The sequence below is a fragment of the Thermobia domestica genome, chromosome 1, assembly GCF_964235325.1.
Source record: "Thermobia domestica chromosome 1, izTheDome1.hap1.1, whole genome shotgun sequence".
Classification (NCBI taxonomy): domain Eukaryota; kingdom Metazoa; phylum Arthropoda; class Insecta; order Zygentoma; family Lepismatidae; genus Thermobia; species Thermobia domestica.
The window spans coordinates 353759978-353777416 of record NC_137454.1 but is presented as its reverse complement, the minus strand read 5'-3'; positions in this window follow the sequence as shown (position 1 = coordinate 353777416).

Below are 17439 nucleotides of genomic sequence, written 5' to 3'. Positions count from 1 at the left end.
TTGTCGGTCGGCATAATATCCATACAACTCCTGCACAATCTGTAACTTCACGGGATGAAAACGATGGTTGCGCAGAATTATCAGGACAAACATATGGCTAATATTACTCTCTTGGTCCATCTTTCGTATAAATTGCGTTTGACTGCACGTAACTTTAGCCACGATTTCAACGAGTGCGCCATTGAACGTTAGGGATTGCGGTCTGCCAGAGCGAGGTCGGATCAAAACACTGTCAGTATTTTTGAAGCATGTCTACAACCTGCCAATCATTGTATGTGATGACAATGAAAGCTGTGAATGACGATGATAAGACTGTTCCGCGGCCTGCTCATATACTCAAACCGGATGCGTAAAGGTCCATTCCCGCTCTCTTTGAAAGTGAATACGTGGTAACAATTCTTCATACACGTAGGCGTACAGACGCCAGTCAACATACCACTAGAATGCAACACAAAATTTTCACTCCATCTCAACACATAACGACAGAAACAGAACTAAACGGGAAATGAAAGATAAGTAACGTTGCTCGTGCTTGATAAAATGATACACTGCCAGTCAAGTAAACTAAGTGTATCATTGCAGTATGCTCAATAAGAAAAATCGTCCTGAGGCGCTTTCTGCAATATTTAACGGTTTTCTCTCTCCTGCTTCTGTCTACCTTCAACTCAATTTCCCACTAAATAACACATTCAAACAGATACTGTGTCCAATTCAGGTATCTTTTCATTCCATTTTCCTTTTTTTTATTTATTTCGTTTCCACTTTTCCCAGTTGCTATACAGTTCGTCTTAGCTCAGTGGGTAACACGTCTCACTAGTATATAATTCGTGCGGTCATAGTTCAATTCTGTGTCAGGACATTGGTTCATATTTAAGCTCTCTCATGTCTGGCGACACTGAGATAAATTGATCCTCCTATTAAATTGCTTAACAGTGTTTTTTAACCAGTACCCTTTTTATGTTCTTTCATTCATTTCAGAAGTAAAAGACGAGCACCAATACATCTTCCATAACTTGCATTCTCTTGATGTCATTGATTTGTAAAAAGAAGAAGTATGTGGTGAAATTGTCGCCCATCAGGTGAATGTTTCGATGATACATTTCAAATATCTGCCTTCTATATTTTGTAATTGCTTACCAATGACATAAGTAGTCACGAGATAGAAAAACCTTCTCGTATCTTCTATCGTTTCGAAAACCCACATGCAACACTAGACAATCATTGAACGAAGTGAGATGGGGCAGCAAGTTTACGAGCCGAGCCGACTGCTGCAAATGAATAATGATGCTCACAAGCAGAGAATCGTTACTTATTTGTTCAATTAAATGACATAAGATGATATCGGGACTCCACTCCAAGGTCGCACCGGCTCTTTAGGTGATTATAGTTTTTTTTTTAGATATGGGCAGAGTCGGAGGTGACAGATTATATGAGTAGGGTGGGTAAGGTAGAAAGGAGAAGCCCAGATCCACCAGTAATTGCATGGTTTGATTAGCAGTAGTAGGAAGGTGCATTGTGCTGGAGAAACTGAACACCACTGCTCACTTTTCCCAAAGCTTTTTCTTCACAGCCTCCTGAGGCTCAACCAAACAGTAGCAATAAACCCCGGGTTTGAAGGTTTCACCCTTTTTAAGATATTTGATAAGGATGACACCGTTCTTATCCCAAAACACAAAAGCATGATCCAGAAGAGAAGGATTGCTCGTTAGTCTCTGGATCATACGAGTGCACCCATGATTTATTTTCTGTCACCGGACTGCGCTATAACTCAGCAGGATTTTGAAACTCTGCAAAATTTCCTGTGACATCCACCCGTGTTCTCTTCTGAGCAGCATTCAAACATTTTGGGATCCATTTGGCACTGGCCTTCCGCATGTCCAAATATTATGCTATTATGACACCCACGCAGCGCCTTATCCACTCACACGCAGCAATGTTTTTGATCGAAATGCGCTTATCCTCCATGATCATGTTTGTCGGCGTTTTCCATGGTCACTGCACTTGAAGGCGTGCCTGAGTGAGGTTAGTTTAAGTCTCACGATGACCAGTCATAAAACGCCTCACCCAGTTCTCTACTGTTGTATATCCAGTAGCGTGTTCCCCCAAAGTATCCTGCAAAGTTTTATGAATTTTCATAGAGGATTTATCTTGCAGCACAAAAGAATTTATGACACTGCGAAGATAATTCTTTTCTAATTTCCATAGATAATCTTATTACATAATCTTTAACAAAGGAAATAACAATGATAAGATGTTCACATACGGGATGAGAGTTTGAAAATATATGACAATTCTAATGACTAGAATGATATTTTTCAATTCTTGTTTCCTTTTGGTGATCTCATGAATTTTCGAGCCCGCATCGTATAAGTGGTTCTGCTAGATGCCAATTCACATAATATTTGACAACTTCATTTAAGTATTTGCAATTTGAAAGGTATTGTACCCAACAAATCTACAATCGGTTTATTTGTTAGGGTGCCATTTATGAATACATGGATGTCATCCTCATAATATAAAATCAGTAAACGATTGATTTTCTTTAATTTAGAACGCGGTCTTAGAACCTTCTGAGACAAAACATTCAGTATGATCAAGATTGTTACTATCATAAAAGATGTTCATGACAAATCTAAATTAAACGGGGTTTCAGTATAATGGTTTGGGTACTTTTCAATAATTTGTTCTAACTAGGATAGATTTAATTTCTATAGCTAATTCTTAAGTTAATAATCTTTTTTCTTGGGTACAGATGTTGATTCAATTGTGAAATAATAAGCAGACAGTGTAGAGAACGGGAAGAGAGAGAGAGAAATTCATTTTGAACACAAATATACTTAGGAAGAAAACCCCATTTTTAGCGATATAATTAAATGCATTCCACTTCGTTTTTCTTTTCGCTATATCATATGTAGCAATTTCTATTTATGAACATGCTACTATTGGTTTAATCCAATAATGGGATGATATTCAGAATGCTGAAAAAACTATTTATTGTTCAGAGTTTTGCAAAAGAAAAAAGACTTATCGGTACAACACTAAGTGAATGAAGCATTTTTGTTTTAAATTATTAACGCTGCTCATATAAATGTACGAAAACGCACGGTCTCCCTGAAATCGAAATAAATGGTATATGGCAATTGCTTGGAAATGAACAGGTAATAAATCAACAGACCGAAAATCTCAACCGCTCTCTGAACATGATTATGTATTTTTGAACAAGATTTTTTTTAAAATTCTGAATACAAGCTGTGATCCCTTGTTAGTAGTCTCCTTTTTGGTTTACGTTATAGTTGTATTTGAATAATTCAATTGTGTCAGAATATAGAGAAAGTAGTAAAAACTCTTTGATATGCAATCTTATTATTTTAATTTGTGCGGTCCAAATAAATAGTTGCGATGAACAACAAATGCATGTTAAGTATGAGTCTAGGCGTTTGCTAAAGTGGTTATTTTGAGAGAACACTCATTCTCTGCGAAACATCTTTAGCTACACACGGAGAAATTAGCCCAGGAAATAAAGGATCTTTGTAGGGAAAAATTCGACAAGCTGAATTTCTGCCAGTTGTTAGGGCATAACTAGAGATGTATTTTCGCTGAACTCCCCTCCCCTCCTCACCCCACTGTACTTTCCGGTCCTCCCATTAATATCCAATTTGCAAGGTTTTTCGATTATTGTTCATATTTCCGTTATTATTAATCCAATCTTCAAGGTATTTTTATAGTATTATTGCTTCAACCACAATCTGAAGAAAGGTCATTCTTAACAATTTTCTGTAGGTCTAATACTTTAATAGATATTCATAAAAATATGTAGAATTTTACATTTTATTTATAGTTTGATTTCTTCGTGTTTATATTTTAACTTTTGTATATGCGATCATTTTTTAGAAACGTTTCAAATTAAAGTAATAGAAAACTTTTTAGCTGTAAAACTATGTGGATTTATTAATATACTTAGAGGTATGGGTAGTGTTGTAAAAAAACGGTTTTTTTTTCTGTGAAGTTTTTTTTCAATAAAAAACATCGTTCTTTTTCATGTTTTTTTCAAAAGTCTGTTTTTTTTCTGGCAACTATTATTTATTGATTTATGTTGCAGATTATTGAAATAATCAACAGAACTTGAGTCGAAGCCCTCATAACTTACAAATCGTTTGTTTCTTCGAACCTATACGAGCAAAATTGTGTGATTATTTCTTTCGGTCCCAGGCCATTTTTGGCGTTTTCCTACATTTCCAGTTAGTGTCTTATTGCTCAAAAACTATTCATTCGATTGCTATGGTTAAGGCCTTGTTTTTAAGAAAATGGATGTGGCTATTTTTTGGTGTAAGTTGCATTGCAGTGTTATCAACGAGTGGGAAATTATTGAGGGAAATGTAGGGGTGAAAATTTACAAACAAATCCCTAACCGAAATTCAAAAATCTTTTGTATCTAACACCACTGCTGCTATATTGGTTCAAGTCACCTAAAGAAATCTTTGGTGCGTTGACAAGGTACAGTGAAATCCTGAAGTCGCTGGCTTCCATTCAAAGAGGGAAAGAAAAAAATCTGTCATACACATGAAATTTTGACTTTTTACGCCTCAGAGGCAAAAATTAAATATGCCGGGGTACAGCTTCTCTAATTATCCTATTGAAACTTTTTATAGTGCGTTCTGTAGGGCAAAGAGGAAGCTTTCAGGTAGTGGTGCGTTTGTTTCAATGTAGCCAGTAAGAGGGTAATAATAGAAGGAAAAAGGGAAATTTTCCGAATTTTTCACCTAATAGCGGGAATTAATTGTTTTGGCTGGAAACGTTGCCATCAGACAGACGAAAACTATCTGAAAATAAACCGTAGTACTCAAAGAATATATTCTACAAGTATCATGGCGATATATAACAAAGTAACCATGAAATTAAAAAAAATATCTCATTCTACCTCAGAAATTCACCATTTTCTTACCATTTCCAGAACATGGTTTATTATAAACCTCAACTGTACTTCCCCTAATTATTCTAGTGAAACTTTTGTATGGTGCACTGTGTAGGCTAAGGATGAGGCTGTTAGACACTGGTACATTTGTTCGAATGTAGCCCACAAGAAGGAAATAATAGAAATAAAAAAGGGAATTTTTTCCCAAAATTTGCCTCTAAAATCTGGAATTAAATTTTTTTGTAGCTAGCAACACTACTATCAGACACACACAAACTATCTTAAAATAAGCTTTGGTATCCCTCTAATATATCCTACAAGTTTTGTGATGATATCTAATAAAGTAAGCATGTCAATAAAAAATATCTCATTCTACCTTAAGAAAAATCACAGTTATCTTTCCAATTAGAGAACAAGGTCCACTGTAAACCTCAACTGTACTTCCCCTAATTATCCTATTGAAACTTTCTATAGTGCGTTGTGCAAAGCAAAGACGAGACTTCCAGATACTGGTACGTTTGTTCCGATATAGCCAACAAGAGGGAAATAATAGAGACAAAACTTATTTTTTCCAAAATTTCCCCCTAAAATCTGGAATTAAAATATTTTGTAGCTGGCAACACTGCAACCAGACAGACGCAAACTATCTTAAATTAAACATTGGTACACCACTAATATATCCTACAAGTATTATGGCTATATTTAAGGAACAAAGCTTCTAATTACCAAAAAGATATTACGGTAAACAGAAAAGTAAGGAAAAACTAGAAAAATCAAGGGCTAGAACCTAAATACGAATTTTACGTGCGTCCCCTAATTACCCCATTGTAACGATCTGTACTTTCGTTTATTAAGTAAGGACAAATGTTCGATTGGCGTAAGTTGACTTGCACTCGAACGTATAGGTACGGATTTATAAACAAAAAATTTCTATTTTTTGGCCCAAATATAGGAGAATTTTAATTTCCCTAATTGGCAACACTGCGCGCAGGCCCGTCCAATTGATGTCAACAGTTAGGTATCCATCCGAGGTATCTACCTGGCGAGTCTTAAGGATATCTTTCTACAACGAAGGAAGCTACAGGGGGAAGAATGTAAAGGAAATTCGAAATTAGAAAATTCTCGAATTTTTTACTGGGGTGAAATTTGAGAAGGAAATTCGACACCAGAAGAAAAAGAAATTAATATGATAAATTATAGTCCAACCACAATTTGCAAGAACAATATCCCGATATCTTAATTAGTGTCCACACTGGAGCGGATTAAACAAGTGACACACCTGTGTGTGCCATTTTGGCCACCTGGGCCACCGAGTACACATTTGATTACATTTTTTTGACTACTAACTCGTGGTGTTGTAGTTATAGTCTCGACTAATAATAATATCGTTGTAAACAATAACTTTATAAGGAAAATTTTCTCTCTTTTTTTACATCTTAGTTCCAACACTGGTGGTGAGAAATGTAGGGTGTTTCAAAATAAATTTTGGGGTTTTAAGTCTTCGTAGTACTTATTACATTTTACGTACAATTATAAGCAATGCATCAAGTAAAAGAGCACCTCAAACAGTCTTTGCTACAAGTGTTCAATGTGAGATTCATTCATCAGACGGCACATATCTAGTCGATAGGCGAGAAAGGCCCATAAACTTTCCGCCATATGGCACAAAACACATTCAATTTAGGGGAGTTTCGTTTCAATTGTACCATCTCCTGAGGATTTGCTGACTGCCAGATGCAAACATTATGAGTGTTCACATTAGCTCTTAGGTGAAAAGTCGATTTATCACTGTAGACGACACGATCCAGAAAATCTTCATTGTTATGCAGGAATATTTCACTGGCGAAATTGGCACGTAAACCGTAGTCTGTAGGTTTTAGACCTGTAGCAACTACAAACAATAAAGACGTAGTTGAAAGCGTCTCCTTAATATTCTTCACACAGACGGTTGCACTGTACAGGTTCAGTCTTTATTAAAACACAAAAAGCTTTCTGCTCTCTAGTCTCCATCTTTGCTACTTGCTCTTTCTAACGGCAGACAGAAGAAACAATGCATGTACACTCATGTCCAAAATTATTGTCGCATATCTATAAATGTGTTATTCTAGGAATATAATTTGATAACGAATTCGCCCGGTATTTCTTACAATGTTCGTACGTGTATAATCGGCAAAGACATGTATGTGGCAAATTTCATGTCAAAAGAGCAGTAAATAAGAACAATAAAACGAAAATAAAATTTTCTTGTCCATTTAGCAACATTTTAATTTACTCATTATAATTTTGGTATTTATAATTCTTTTCCTATGAAATTTACCACAAATATACATTTCCCGATTATACACGTACTATCAGTATTAAAAGTACCCTGCAAAATCATTATCAAATTATATTCTTACAAGAAGACAGTTATAGATATGCGACAATAATTTTGGACATGAGTGTACATGCTTGCGTACAAAGCTGTTTGAGTTGCTCTTTCATCTGATATAATATTTATAATTGTAATATATAAAACAAAGTTTCAAAACCCTAATATTAATTTTGAAACACCCTGCATTACTTCAAATTGAGTCATCCTATATTCAGGTCCTAGTCAATTTGTCGCCTCGTGCAATGGCATAATATGCCGCCTCCCCCTTTCTCCAGAAAGAACAAATCTTAGAAGTCATGATTTTAAGTATGCTACTCCAGCATGAACAACAAAGGTGAGGGTAAGTGCAGTTGCACTCAGAAAGGCTTAAATACTTACTAAAAATGCAATTTCGTTGTGTATGTTTCTTTTTCTTTAAATGTTAATCTATTATGATAGTGAAAGATAAAGCAAACACACCTACAGAGGATAGATGGTAATCCTTTTTATAGAATTCACTATCAAGCTTCAATCTCAACATATCAGTTTGCAATTCCAGTGCAACTAGCTCTTTTATCTTTATTTCTTGATTTTTCTTCTACATCTCCTAACATTTTTTAAAAAAACTTGTTTCTATCTTCAATGATAAGGAACTTGCTTCTGACAAAAACAAGACTACTCTCATATTAAAACTGTGATAACATACGAAATGGAACAGATATTCACTACTATTCGAGAACTGAATTCTTGCATTTGACAACAATCAAGCAATTTGTGCTCGGATTTATTTGACCATTTGTTTTAGCATTGTCCATGTGGCCTTAAACTAATGCAACCTAAACATAATTTATGAATGTAGTATTCAAATAGAAGGTCAGCTTAGTAAATGTAACTACCATCATCATGAAGTATGTTTCCAACAAGAAATATTTAATTTAAATAATATACTTATGACAGATTTTGCCGGACCATCCAAGCTTGCCGTTCCACGCAAATGCACGTGTTGCATATATACAGTGGCGTATTTAGGAGGGCTTCCCGGTTTAAGCCCCCCCCCCGAAATCTTACTTACTATAGTAAAGTATATGAAATATCTTGCAGAATTTTCACATTTTCAGGCAAAGCCCCCCCGCCGAAAGTTAGCAAAGCCCCTCCCGAAACAAAATCGTAAATACGCCACTGCACATATGGTAGAGCCGGATCTGCATATCATATATATCTAATCGACAAATTATTTATATATGACATTTAGAAAAATACTATTAGGCAAATTAGTATTAGTTTTTACCTTTAGACAAGTTATTGGAATTTTATACTGTTCGTGACATTATTTTCGTACTTCTTAAAGGCCTGCTTTCACGAAAAAACCAAAATTTCATTTTTACTTTTATTTCTTGGTCGATATTGATGAAAACTGCTGAAACCCGAATTGTTAATAGGTATGGTATTCATGTAAATTGTAAAATATTTGTAGCGTATCAGTATCTAGCATTTAATTTATGTTGCATTTTACGGTGATTACACCTACATGAAAATATTTCATACTTAATTAGACGTAAGATGCATTACAAATGACTAGTTGAAAAAAAACGAAATTTAGAAAAAAAACGAGAGGCAATGTTTTTTTTCTAAAAAAAACGTACATTTCTGAAAAAATACGAACCGTTTTTTTTCTATTTACAACACTAGGTATGGGAACATGCAAAATGCACCTTAAGAGAGGGAAGTACGCGTTCAGCATTACTACAAAATTATCATCGTTGCCGCGCCTTCGGTCGACTTCTTTAGGATGAATGTTGATTCTAAATAGATATTTCCCAATTTTGTAGAATATATTACTCATATTTTGACAATTGCGCAAATCTTTTTTGTGAGTTTTTATTCGGGGGAGGGACTTTTCCCACTAAACCAGATGAAAGAGGGTGGTTCTATTATCCACCTCCTATGGGCCTGCCTTTTCCCGGAGTGACAAATGTAGCTGTGAATTAATTGACACTATTATATATTAAAAATGATCATTGCCATCACGGACCTCCCACCCATCGCTAGCTAATGTTACAATTTTTGTGTTCCTTTTACACATTCTATTCATTATCCATTTCGTGACTTTTAAACAGATCATCCTACCAATAATTCAGATTTACAATTCCTTTTCCAAAATACAAATGTTGAGCAAAGGATTATGATATTTTTCATAATCAATTACGTGTTGATCTTACTTCATGGTTGCTGCGCTGACATGATAGACAATAAATGTACGCACATAGCACAATAATTCATGTCTAACTACCAATATTTACAATAATCCCCACAATCAATTTTGCAACAACACGACACTAAACACAACACTCACCTCGTGCAAAATGCTTCCAAGAGTTAAGCAAGGCTTAAGGTACATTCCTCCCTCCTGCATTTCACCAGTATTGTGCTTCATTCAAGTTTCAGTATCCGCTCGAACCAGTCAGTGCATGAGTTAATAAGAAACTTTTTTCTAGTATCTTAGTTTTGTTCAACAAACACTTGAATCTTCTAAATTATTTTGTTTACAAAATGTGTTTGTTTTCTCTTCTCTCCCATGAGTAAAGGCCACAAAAACGCCCAATAAGTCGGTATCGAAACCTACAACAAATATTTTAGAACACTGATTTAGTTTTCCTATGTTAACGTTTAGTATATGAAAATCAACATCTTCTGCGATGTAGACTCATATACTCATTATGCCTAATTCTGATGCTACTTCCTGCAACATTGTTTCTTGTTTTATCCTCAAAGTATATTTTAATGCAGGTTTATTTGCAGATCTTCTGTTTAGTTCATCGTGTTTAGTTGTCGAATATTCTGGCTACCATTCAAAAATTATAGTAGCATTTTCTCCATAGTTACATATTACATAGTCACAAAAATGTTTAACTATTTCTCCATATGTGGAATCACTCGGCCGTCTCACATAATGAATCAGAAGCACTCTATGGACTGCAAATGTCGCATCACTTTCATTAATATCATGTTGTAAACCAACTCGGAATATCTTCAGCAATAACACCGTTTCAATGAATGCCGGAGTGACACATAATCAAACATAGACGGCTTTCTAGATCCTAGCTCATATGGTAGGTATTCTTTTAATTTGTTTGGATTGTCACAAACACACAATATCTTGTTGAGGATTGACTGTCACTTCCTCTGGCCGAGCATTTACTTCTTTCGTTTGGTTTGATTTTTTACCATTTCCCTTATATGAAGCTAAAAATTGTTAAATTTTTCTCTTTCATTTTCTCTATCTCTGCCACTCCTATTTCATAAGCCTCATCACAGTTGATAGAATCATCAGACACATATCCAGATGATAAAGAGACAACATCTCCGGATAAGTTAATGAACGGATTGAGTTCTGTAAGACATGTTGTGAACTTTTCCAAATCTATCTGGTGCTCTTTCTTGTTTCTTTAATCTCCACATGTTAAGAAATGTTATAAAAATCCTTAGATAATTCAATGGTTTCGTGAATCTTTAAAACATAAGGAGTTCCCAACATCCATTCGGAGAACGTGCTCTCAATTATGTCTCTATCGTGCTTCAAACCACCAACAGATATCATTATGCGCATGAGCCACTGCTCAATACAAATATCGTTTCAGGTACGTGACCAAAATTTAACACTCCGTCTCACTGTGAACATTACTTTCCTCGTTAATAGCTCAAACTCTCTCTGTTTCAGTTTACAGTCGATATTCATCATTTGTTGGGCATACAAATGAGCAGACTTTTCATTTGGTAAATGCCCAAAATATAGGAGAAACGGAATCTTTTTTACCGTCGTAGCCAATGGCTATCGCAGTTCCCTGTTATTTCTGCATAAATGAATTGCAATATAAAATCTATGCATTTCAGAAAATTTATATAAAGTGTTTAAGTTCTATTTATTGATTCTAAAGTGAACTAGACGTTCCGCACGAAGCAGGTGTCCGGCGCCAGTTTATGTGTGGTACTGGTGGGCACGAACGTCTCTGCCTTAAGAGCATGACTTAATAAAGGTAATACAAAACTAAACATTTTTCTTTTTGCTTGTTTTTCATAACAAAACAAGTAGATAGTAGATAGTGAAATGCAACTTACCAAAACAGTAGACAATGCTACTTTACAACAGAAAATATGGACCTGAGTACTTTCAATGTTGCCAGAATAAAATTTTCCCCAAAATCTATGGTAAGGCAGCGACTAGAAAACGAACTTAAATGAATTTGATTACGTATCATGTTGTTTTGGGACCCTGTGAAGTACCTCTTAAATAGTAGTTTTATCTAGTTTGTAATAAACAGAATAGTTTTGACATACATTTATTAAAATCTAATAACAATACTATTTAAAAAGTAGTTCACAGGACACCAAAAGAACATAATATGTAATCAAATACAGTTGAGTTCGTTCCTCTAGTTGCTGCGTTAACTAAAACTTTGGGGAACTATTACTCTAGGAACACTGTCATTTCTATAGATGTAAACACTGTAAATTCTTCAGGTTCATATTTTCTGTTGTAGAATACATTATCTATAATCGTGGTAAGTTGAGTTTCATTATGCCCTTTCATTTATAAAAAGAGGCAAAAGAAAATTGATAATTTTGTGTTATTTTTAGTAATTCATAGCCTTTTCTATTCAAAATCACATTGAAAAATGTATGTGTTAGTATCATAAGATACTCCAAATCAGTTTTTATATAGGGAGTTTGGCTACGGGAATATAATTTAAAGCACTTACCAACTATCTCTATATAATCTGTTACGAAAGTGCCATAGGATTGTCAAACTTGGTTATTTAAATAGCGCACGTACCCGTTCCTAAGTGAAGTCTTGACACGACTACGGTAGGTCGCATATTTTCGGAGCTATGAATTTCTAAAATTCATTTTACCATGTTTTCGGCAGCGTATAACTCAGAAAGGAAGCGTTTCTGTACCCAGGTTTGTATATACAATATATAGAGCTTTTCCATGATTCGTGTAATTTTCTACAGCACTGGAAGAAGATGAAGTTTTCACACTATTAATCAGGGGTGGATAACTTAACGTAACTGTAACGTAACGAAAATAGTTCTCTGTAACAAAATTGTTGGTTATTTAATGTAGGTAGGTACAAGGTATACCACCAATTTTTGTTACGACACCGTAACGTTATTCGAGCATGTAACGTTATTGTACCGTAACTAATTGAAGGAACATATCTGTTTCGGGTATTCCTTTCACGCTTGGTGGGAGAAAATCAACAACTGGTACCAGCTGAATGAGATTCTTTCCTCTGCGGGTATCTAATGGAACGAAAATGTATGGAACAGAAGCTATTTCGTTACAAATACTATTTGCCACATGAGTAACACAGTTGACCAGACAGGTTTGGTAAAGGTATTGTGTTCATCAGTTACAGATCTTATCAGATCTTTGGAGAGTTCCTCGGACATGGTATCTATTGTATTGTTCTTCAGAGGGTCACATTGAATTTCGTTCTTCAGGTGGTGAAGCAGAATGAATGTTTCACTTTCATGTTGTTATTGCAAATATGAAGTAGAGACAGGGAGAAAAAAAAGAGATCGATTTCTGTGAATATCATAGGAGGAAGTCAGTCACATACAAGAAAAAAGGCAGGTGGAAGGGGATAGCAGGGTCAGGAGGAAGCACAGAGTGAGACAAAAGTAGCAAAGGGGAGGGAAAATAGACAATCTCTTTCATTCTTCATCTTGCTTTGTTTTCATAGCGCTCTTAGCTGTCCACAACAAGAGTAGGATTAATTTATGTTAGAACTGTTCCATGAATGGTGGGCGCAAGCCTGTAAAAATCATATTATTATTATTATTAAAACAAAGCCCACAAAATAGCTAGGAAATTGTGTGATGCATGGCCACGTCATTGGCTATCAATCTGCATTATTTTTGGATTATTTCACCGTTGTTTGCTTATTCTTAATCCAGGCACATCCCCAATTTGTTCACTATATTGAATCAAACTATATTATTATTATTATTATTATTATTATTATTATTATTATTATTATTATTATTATTATTATTATTATTATGTCTAGCGAGCATAGCCTAGTGGCTAGCGTTCTTCTTTCGCAAAAGGGAGATCCTGGGTTCAAAGCATGTGGCCTGCTACCCTGACCGGTTTTACAAGCTTTTTTCGTTGTTCCTCAAAGTGAATGTCGGAAGGTTATCTTTAAGGGGATGTTATACCTTTTGCCACTGGTTTCTCAGTCCCCATAAGATAACATGTAAACTTTATTTCATGAATATCTAACGAAATATGGTACGTAACAACTTAAAATTTTTCATACGTATACAGAAAAGCAATAGAAATGAAATGATTGTTTCAATTTCACGCTTAATGACGTAGATCAAGAGTAATGAACTTTTTAAAGTAACATTGTAATGGACTATATATTGAAGGTTGTGTTTTCCAATGTGATCTTCGCGAACAGATGTTCTGTTGACAGGCAGGTATTTCCCTCCCCCTCTAAAGTCCGTTTCCAATGGGTGTGGTAGAGCGCCGCGGGGTGCTACCCTCATCCCATTTCTTTCCTCCGTTTCTGCACAGCGGATAGATTTTCTGTAAATGTTACAAAGAAAGAATATTTGTTTCCAAGACAATTTGAAATATTTGCTTCTTGCGATTTCATGCTGTATGATGTATACTGCGAAAGCAAAGATCAGGTAGAGAACGCAAATTTCTTCATTACTAGTAACTCTAGTTAGATAATTATTGCTAACCACTAATTTCATATTAGTACGTTCCAACTCTTTGTAATAACACTGCCTCAACAGTAGAAAATAGGGGAGAGTATATATTTGAAGAGGAGGATCAACAATTTGATACAGATCATGGTTGAAATTTAGCTTTCCTTTGCAGCACTAAGTTTGTATGAGACATTTGCATGGATACAAACTACAGAATTCCCTCTAGTAACTGGGATTTGAAATTCGTGACAGGTAGTTACTTTTACTTTCTGGCAACATTAGCTATTCAACACATATTTTTCTGGATGTAATAAAAAAAATCAACTTTACTTCAAGCTAAATTCAACAGATTGAAACGGAATTTAGGACAGAATGGCAGGAGGAAAAAATGGCAGGGGACATAATGGCAGGAAATAAAGGCAGGAGGACAAAATGGCAGCGGACGAAATGGCAGGAGGACGAAATGGCAGCGGACAAAATGGCAGGAGGAAGAAATGGCAGCGGACGAAATGGCAGAAGGACAGAATGGCAGGAAGTTAATTTGGCAAAAATTATAACTCCTAGGGCTCGTATTTTTAGGTTTTACCTATTGTGTTTGTTAGTAGGTAACGGTTCTCGATTTATTCATTTCTACCTCAAATGTCCAAAGCATATAAATACAGCTAAATTGAACCAAGAGCGTAAAAGTGGGTAAATATCAGTTATCCACGTCTTAACTTTTTTCTTAAATTTATTTCTTTTTAACCATCTTCCAATTGATATCTTGGTTTTATAATAATTCTAAGTAGTACAACTTTTATTTATGACGAAAGAATTTTCCCGTGGACTCCCTCTGAATTTCTCTCAAGGTCTAGCTATCATGTGACAAAGAATTAAATCTACTAACTGCTTTCACACACAATATAATTTTGAAACTTGGGAGCCTAGTGGTATCTTTGTGTCTGTAGTATGTAATAATGCTGATACGTTATTCTCTTGAACATCTTAATGGTATTTGTCGTTTGACTTCAGAAGACTGAGTTTAACCTGCAAGTACAAGTTGCCTATAGTTTAAACATATCAGATGTACGATCTTGTTTAATAAAACCTGCCCTCCCTCTCCTCTATCTGAAAAGTCCTATATTGTTATTCACATATGAAATTCAAAGACAAAGGCAATCGTCTTTATCTAGTTATATTTTTATTTCAAATGTAAGTATTAAAATGTGCTACGCATGGTTGCAAGAGGCTATTTTTTTTGTTAATACTGAACTTAGGTACCTAATATTGGAACTAATTTTCTTCATGAATTGATGTAAGAAGCGGCCGCGTGATTTTCGACCAATTCTTTCATCACTGGTATCTATGAGCAATGAGATAACAACAATGGAAGACAAACTTCGTTCTTCTCAAACTTGATACTTTGAAAAACTTATGAAAGTAGTTTCGTTATCCAAATACATATTCAATCAAATCAGTTTCAGAGGTAGCATTAATCTTATAATAACGTAATAGCTGTAAGAGTTACCCTGAAAATGTATTTTGTATATTTTCTTTTTTCGTAATTCAGAGATTTTTTCCTGAATTTCACTGGAGTTATGAGGAACCTTAAATTATCAGACATTTCACTTTAATCGCTCCCCTTTCACCCCCAATGCGATATTGGGTATATTTACAGCTTAGTGCAGCTTAAAGGAACTATGGTCGTGCATATTTGATTCTAACTTGCTTGCTTATAGCGTTGCCCTCAAGACGAGATGAGAATTCAGGTTTTCTCATCTCGTGTCGTAAATGTTTGTAAAAATCATGTCTCGAATCAGAATTTTCTCGTCTCGTTTTGTAAATTTATGTACAAAATGTGTCCTAATTTCAGTCTTAGTTTCATGTAAACTTTATCAAAATTCTTCCAGGTTACGACGAGTCCACGAAAGATTGATATAACGACACTTAAATCATATTTATTAATGAAGTAAATTGTGTAATGACTTGCGTATCTTTAAACGTTGATAAATGCTGTTTCTTGTGTTCATACTATTACCTTATCAAATTGCATATGACATATATACAATTAATCATATGACATATATACAATTAATCATATCCTATATTTTGAAAACGGGATACGGCTGTTTCGGTGTAGGACGTTTTGGTGCAGGGCGTTTCGGTGTAGGACGTTTCGGTGTACGGATGTCTCGGTGTAAGAACATTTAGGTGTGAGGCTGGTTCGGTTTAAAAGTTCCAATGTTTACACCGAAACATCCACTCTTCAAAATGAAAATTATTCGTTAGGGAGAAATAAATTCATGAAGTAGAAAATATAAATTAATAAATAAAATAAAAATTAAATGCTGTTGTAATTGACAAGGGTTACTTATTTATAGTGAGTCCCCTCGCTTCACTCTATCTCAGAACTTCTTATATCCTCAAATGTTATAATTATGAATTGATTGGGAAAACGTTTTATGGTAATGATATATAGTAAAAAAGTGTGTGATGCATAAACATTGTGCACACCACACACACCTTATTACGGCAATAACTGTGCACAAATCGCAAAATACTGCACAATCTTTGAAAGGAAATTTTCAAACACAGGTGTTTTTTTCTTCCAAATAACCGCTTTTATATCATGCATACCCTATAAGATTAGCAAATCTAGGAGAAGAAAACTGATTATGAATCAGTGTTGGGATATTGTATTATTACGGAGATATACTCATGTTATAGTTGTAGAGGACAGTGTCAGAAAAAAGCCTCAAGAAAATTTTTAACGGCCTAAAGAACACAAGAAGAGGCTGAATCCTACCAGTTGTTCCTGCAGAAATGGTTTCTATTATGAGTTACTCTTTTATTCTTAAAATAGGTTCAAAATTGATGAATTGTGACCACTCTACGAAGCTAATAACAAAATGGACTTTGCATTAGACGCTTGAAGAAATATCTCTTGGAACCATGATCTCACAATACTTGATGTTAATTGTCCCGGATTTGACGCTTTCACAAGGATATTTTCAAATTTAAAGAGGTTGTGTTGGACTATAAGACCAAATGTTCCATTGTTTTCCTACAAAACAATTAACAGTGGTGATAATAAAACACTATTTGCAGAAATTAAAGGCTGTATGATGTAGCTACGAGTCATAGAATTTACTGACTCTGTCACACTTTCTACTGTTTGTGTCCCTGTAAACACTAGAGTACGTCCCGTCTGCATTTCCAAATTAAACCGTATTGATCAGAGTTATAAATATTTTCTTTTCCAATAACATGTGTTGCTTCATCTTCGGGACAAATGCATTGGCACTAGCTTCTAACTCTTTGGGTTATAGATTTAATCAAACGTCCTGTTAAAATAAGTACAGAAAGGGTTTCAAATCAGTCTGCACCTTCTCTCAGTAGTCCCTGCCAATTATAATTGTTCTTGGCTAACTTCAGAACATTTCAAACCAGAAGACTATTTGTAATTGCAA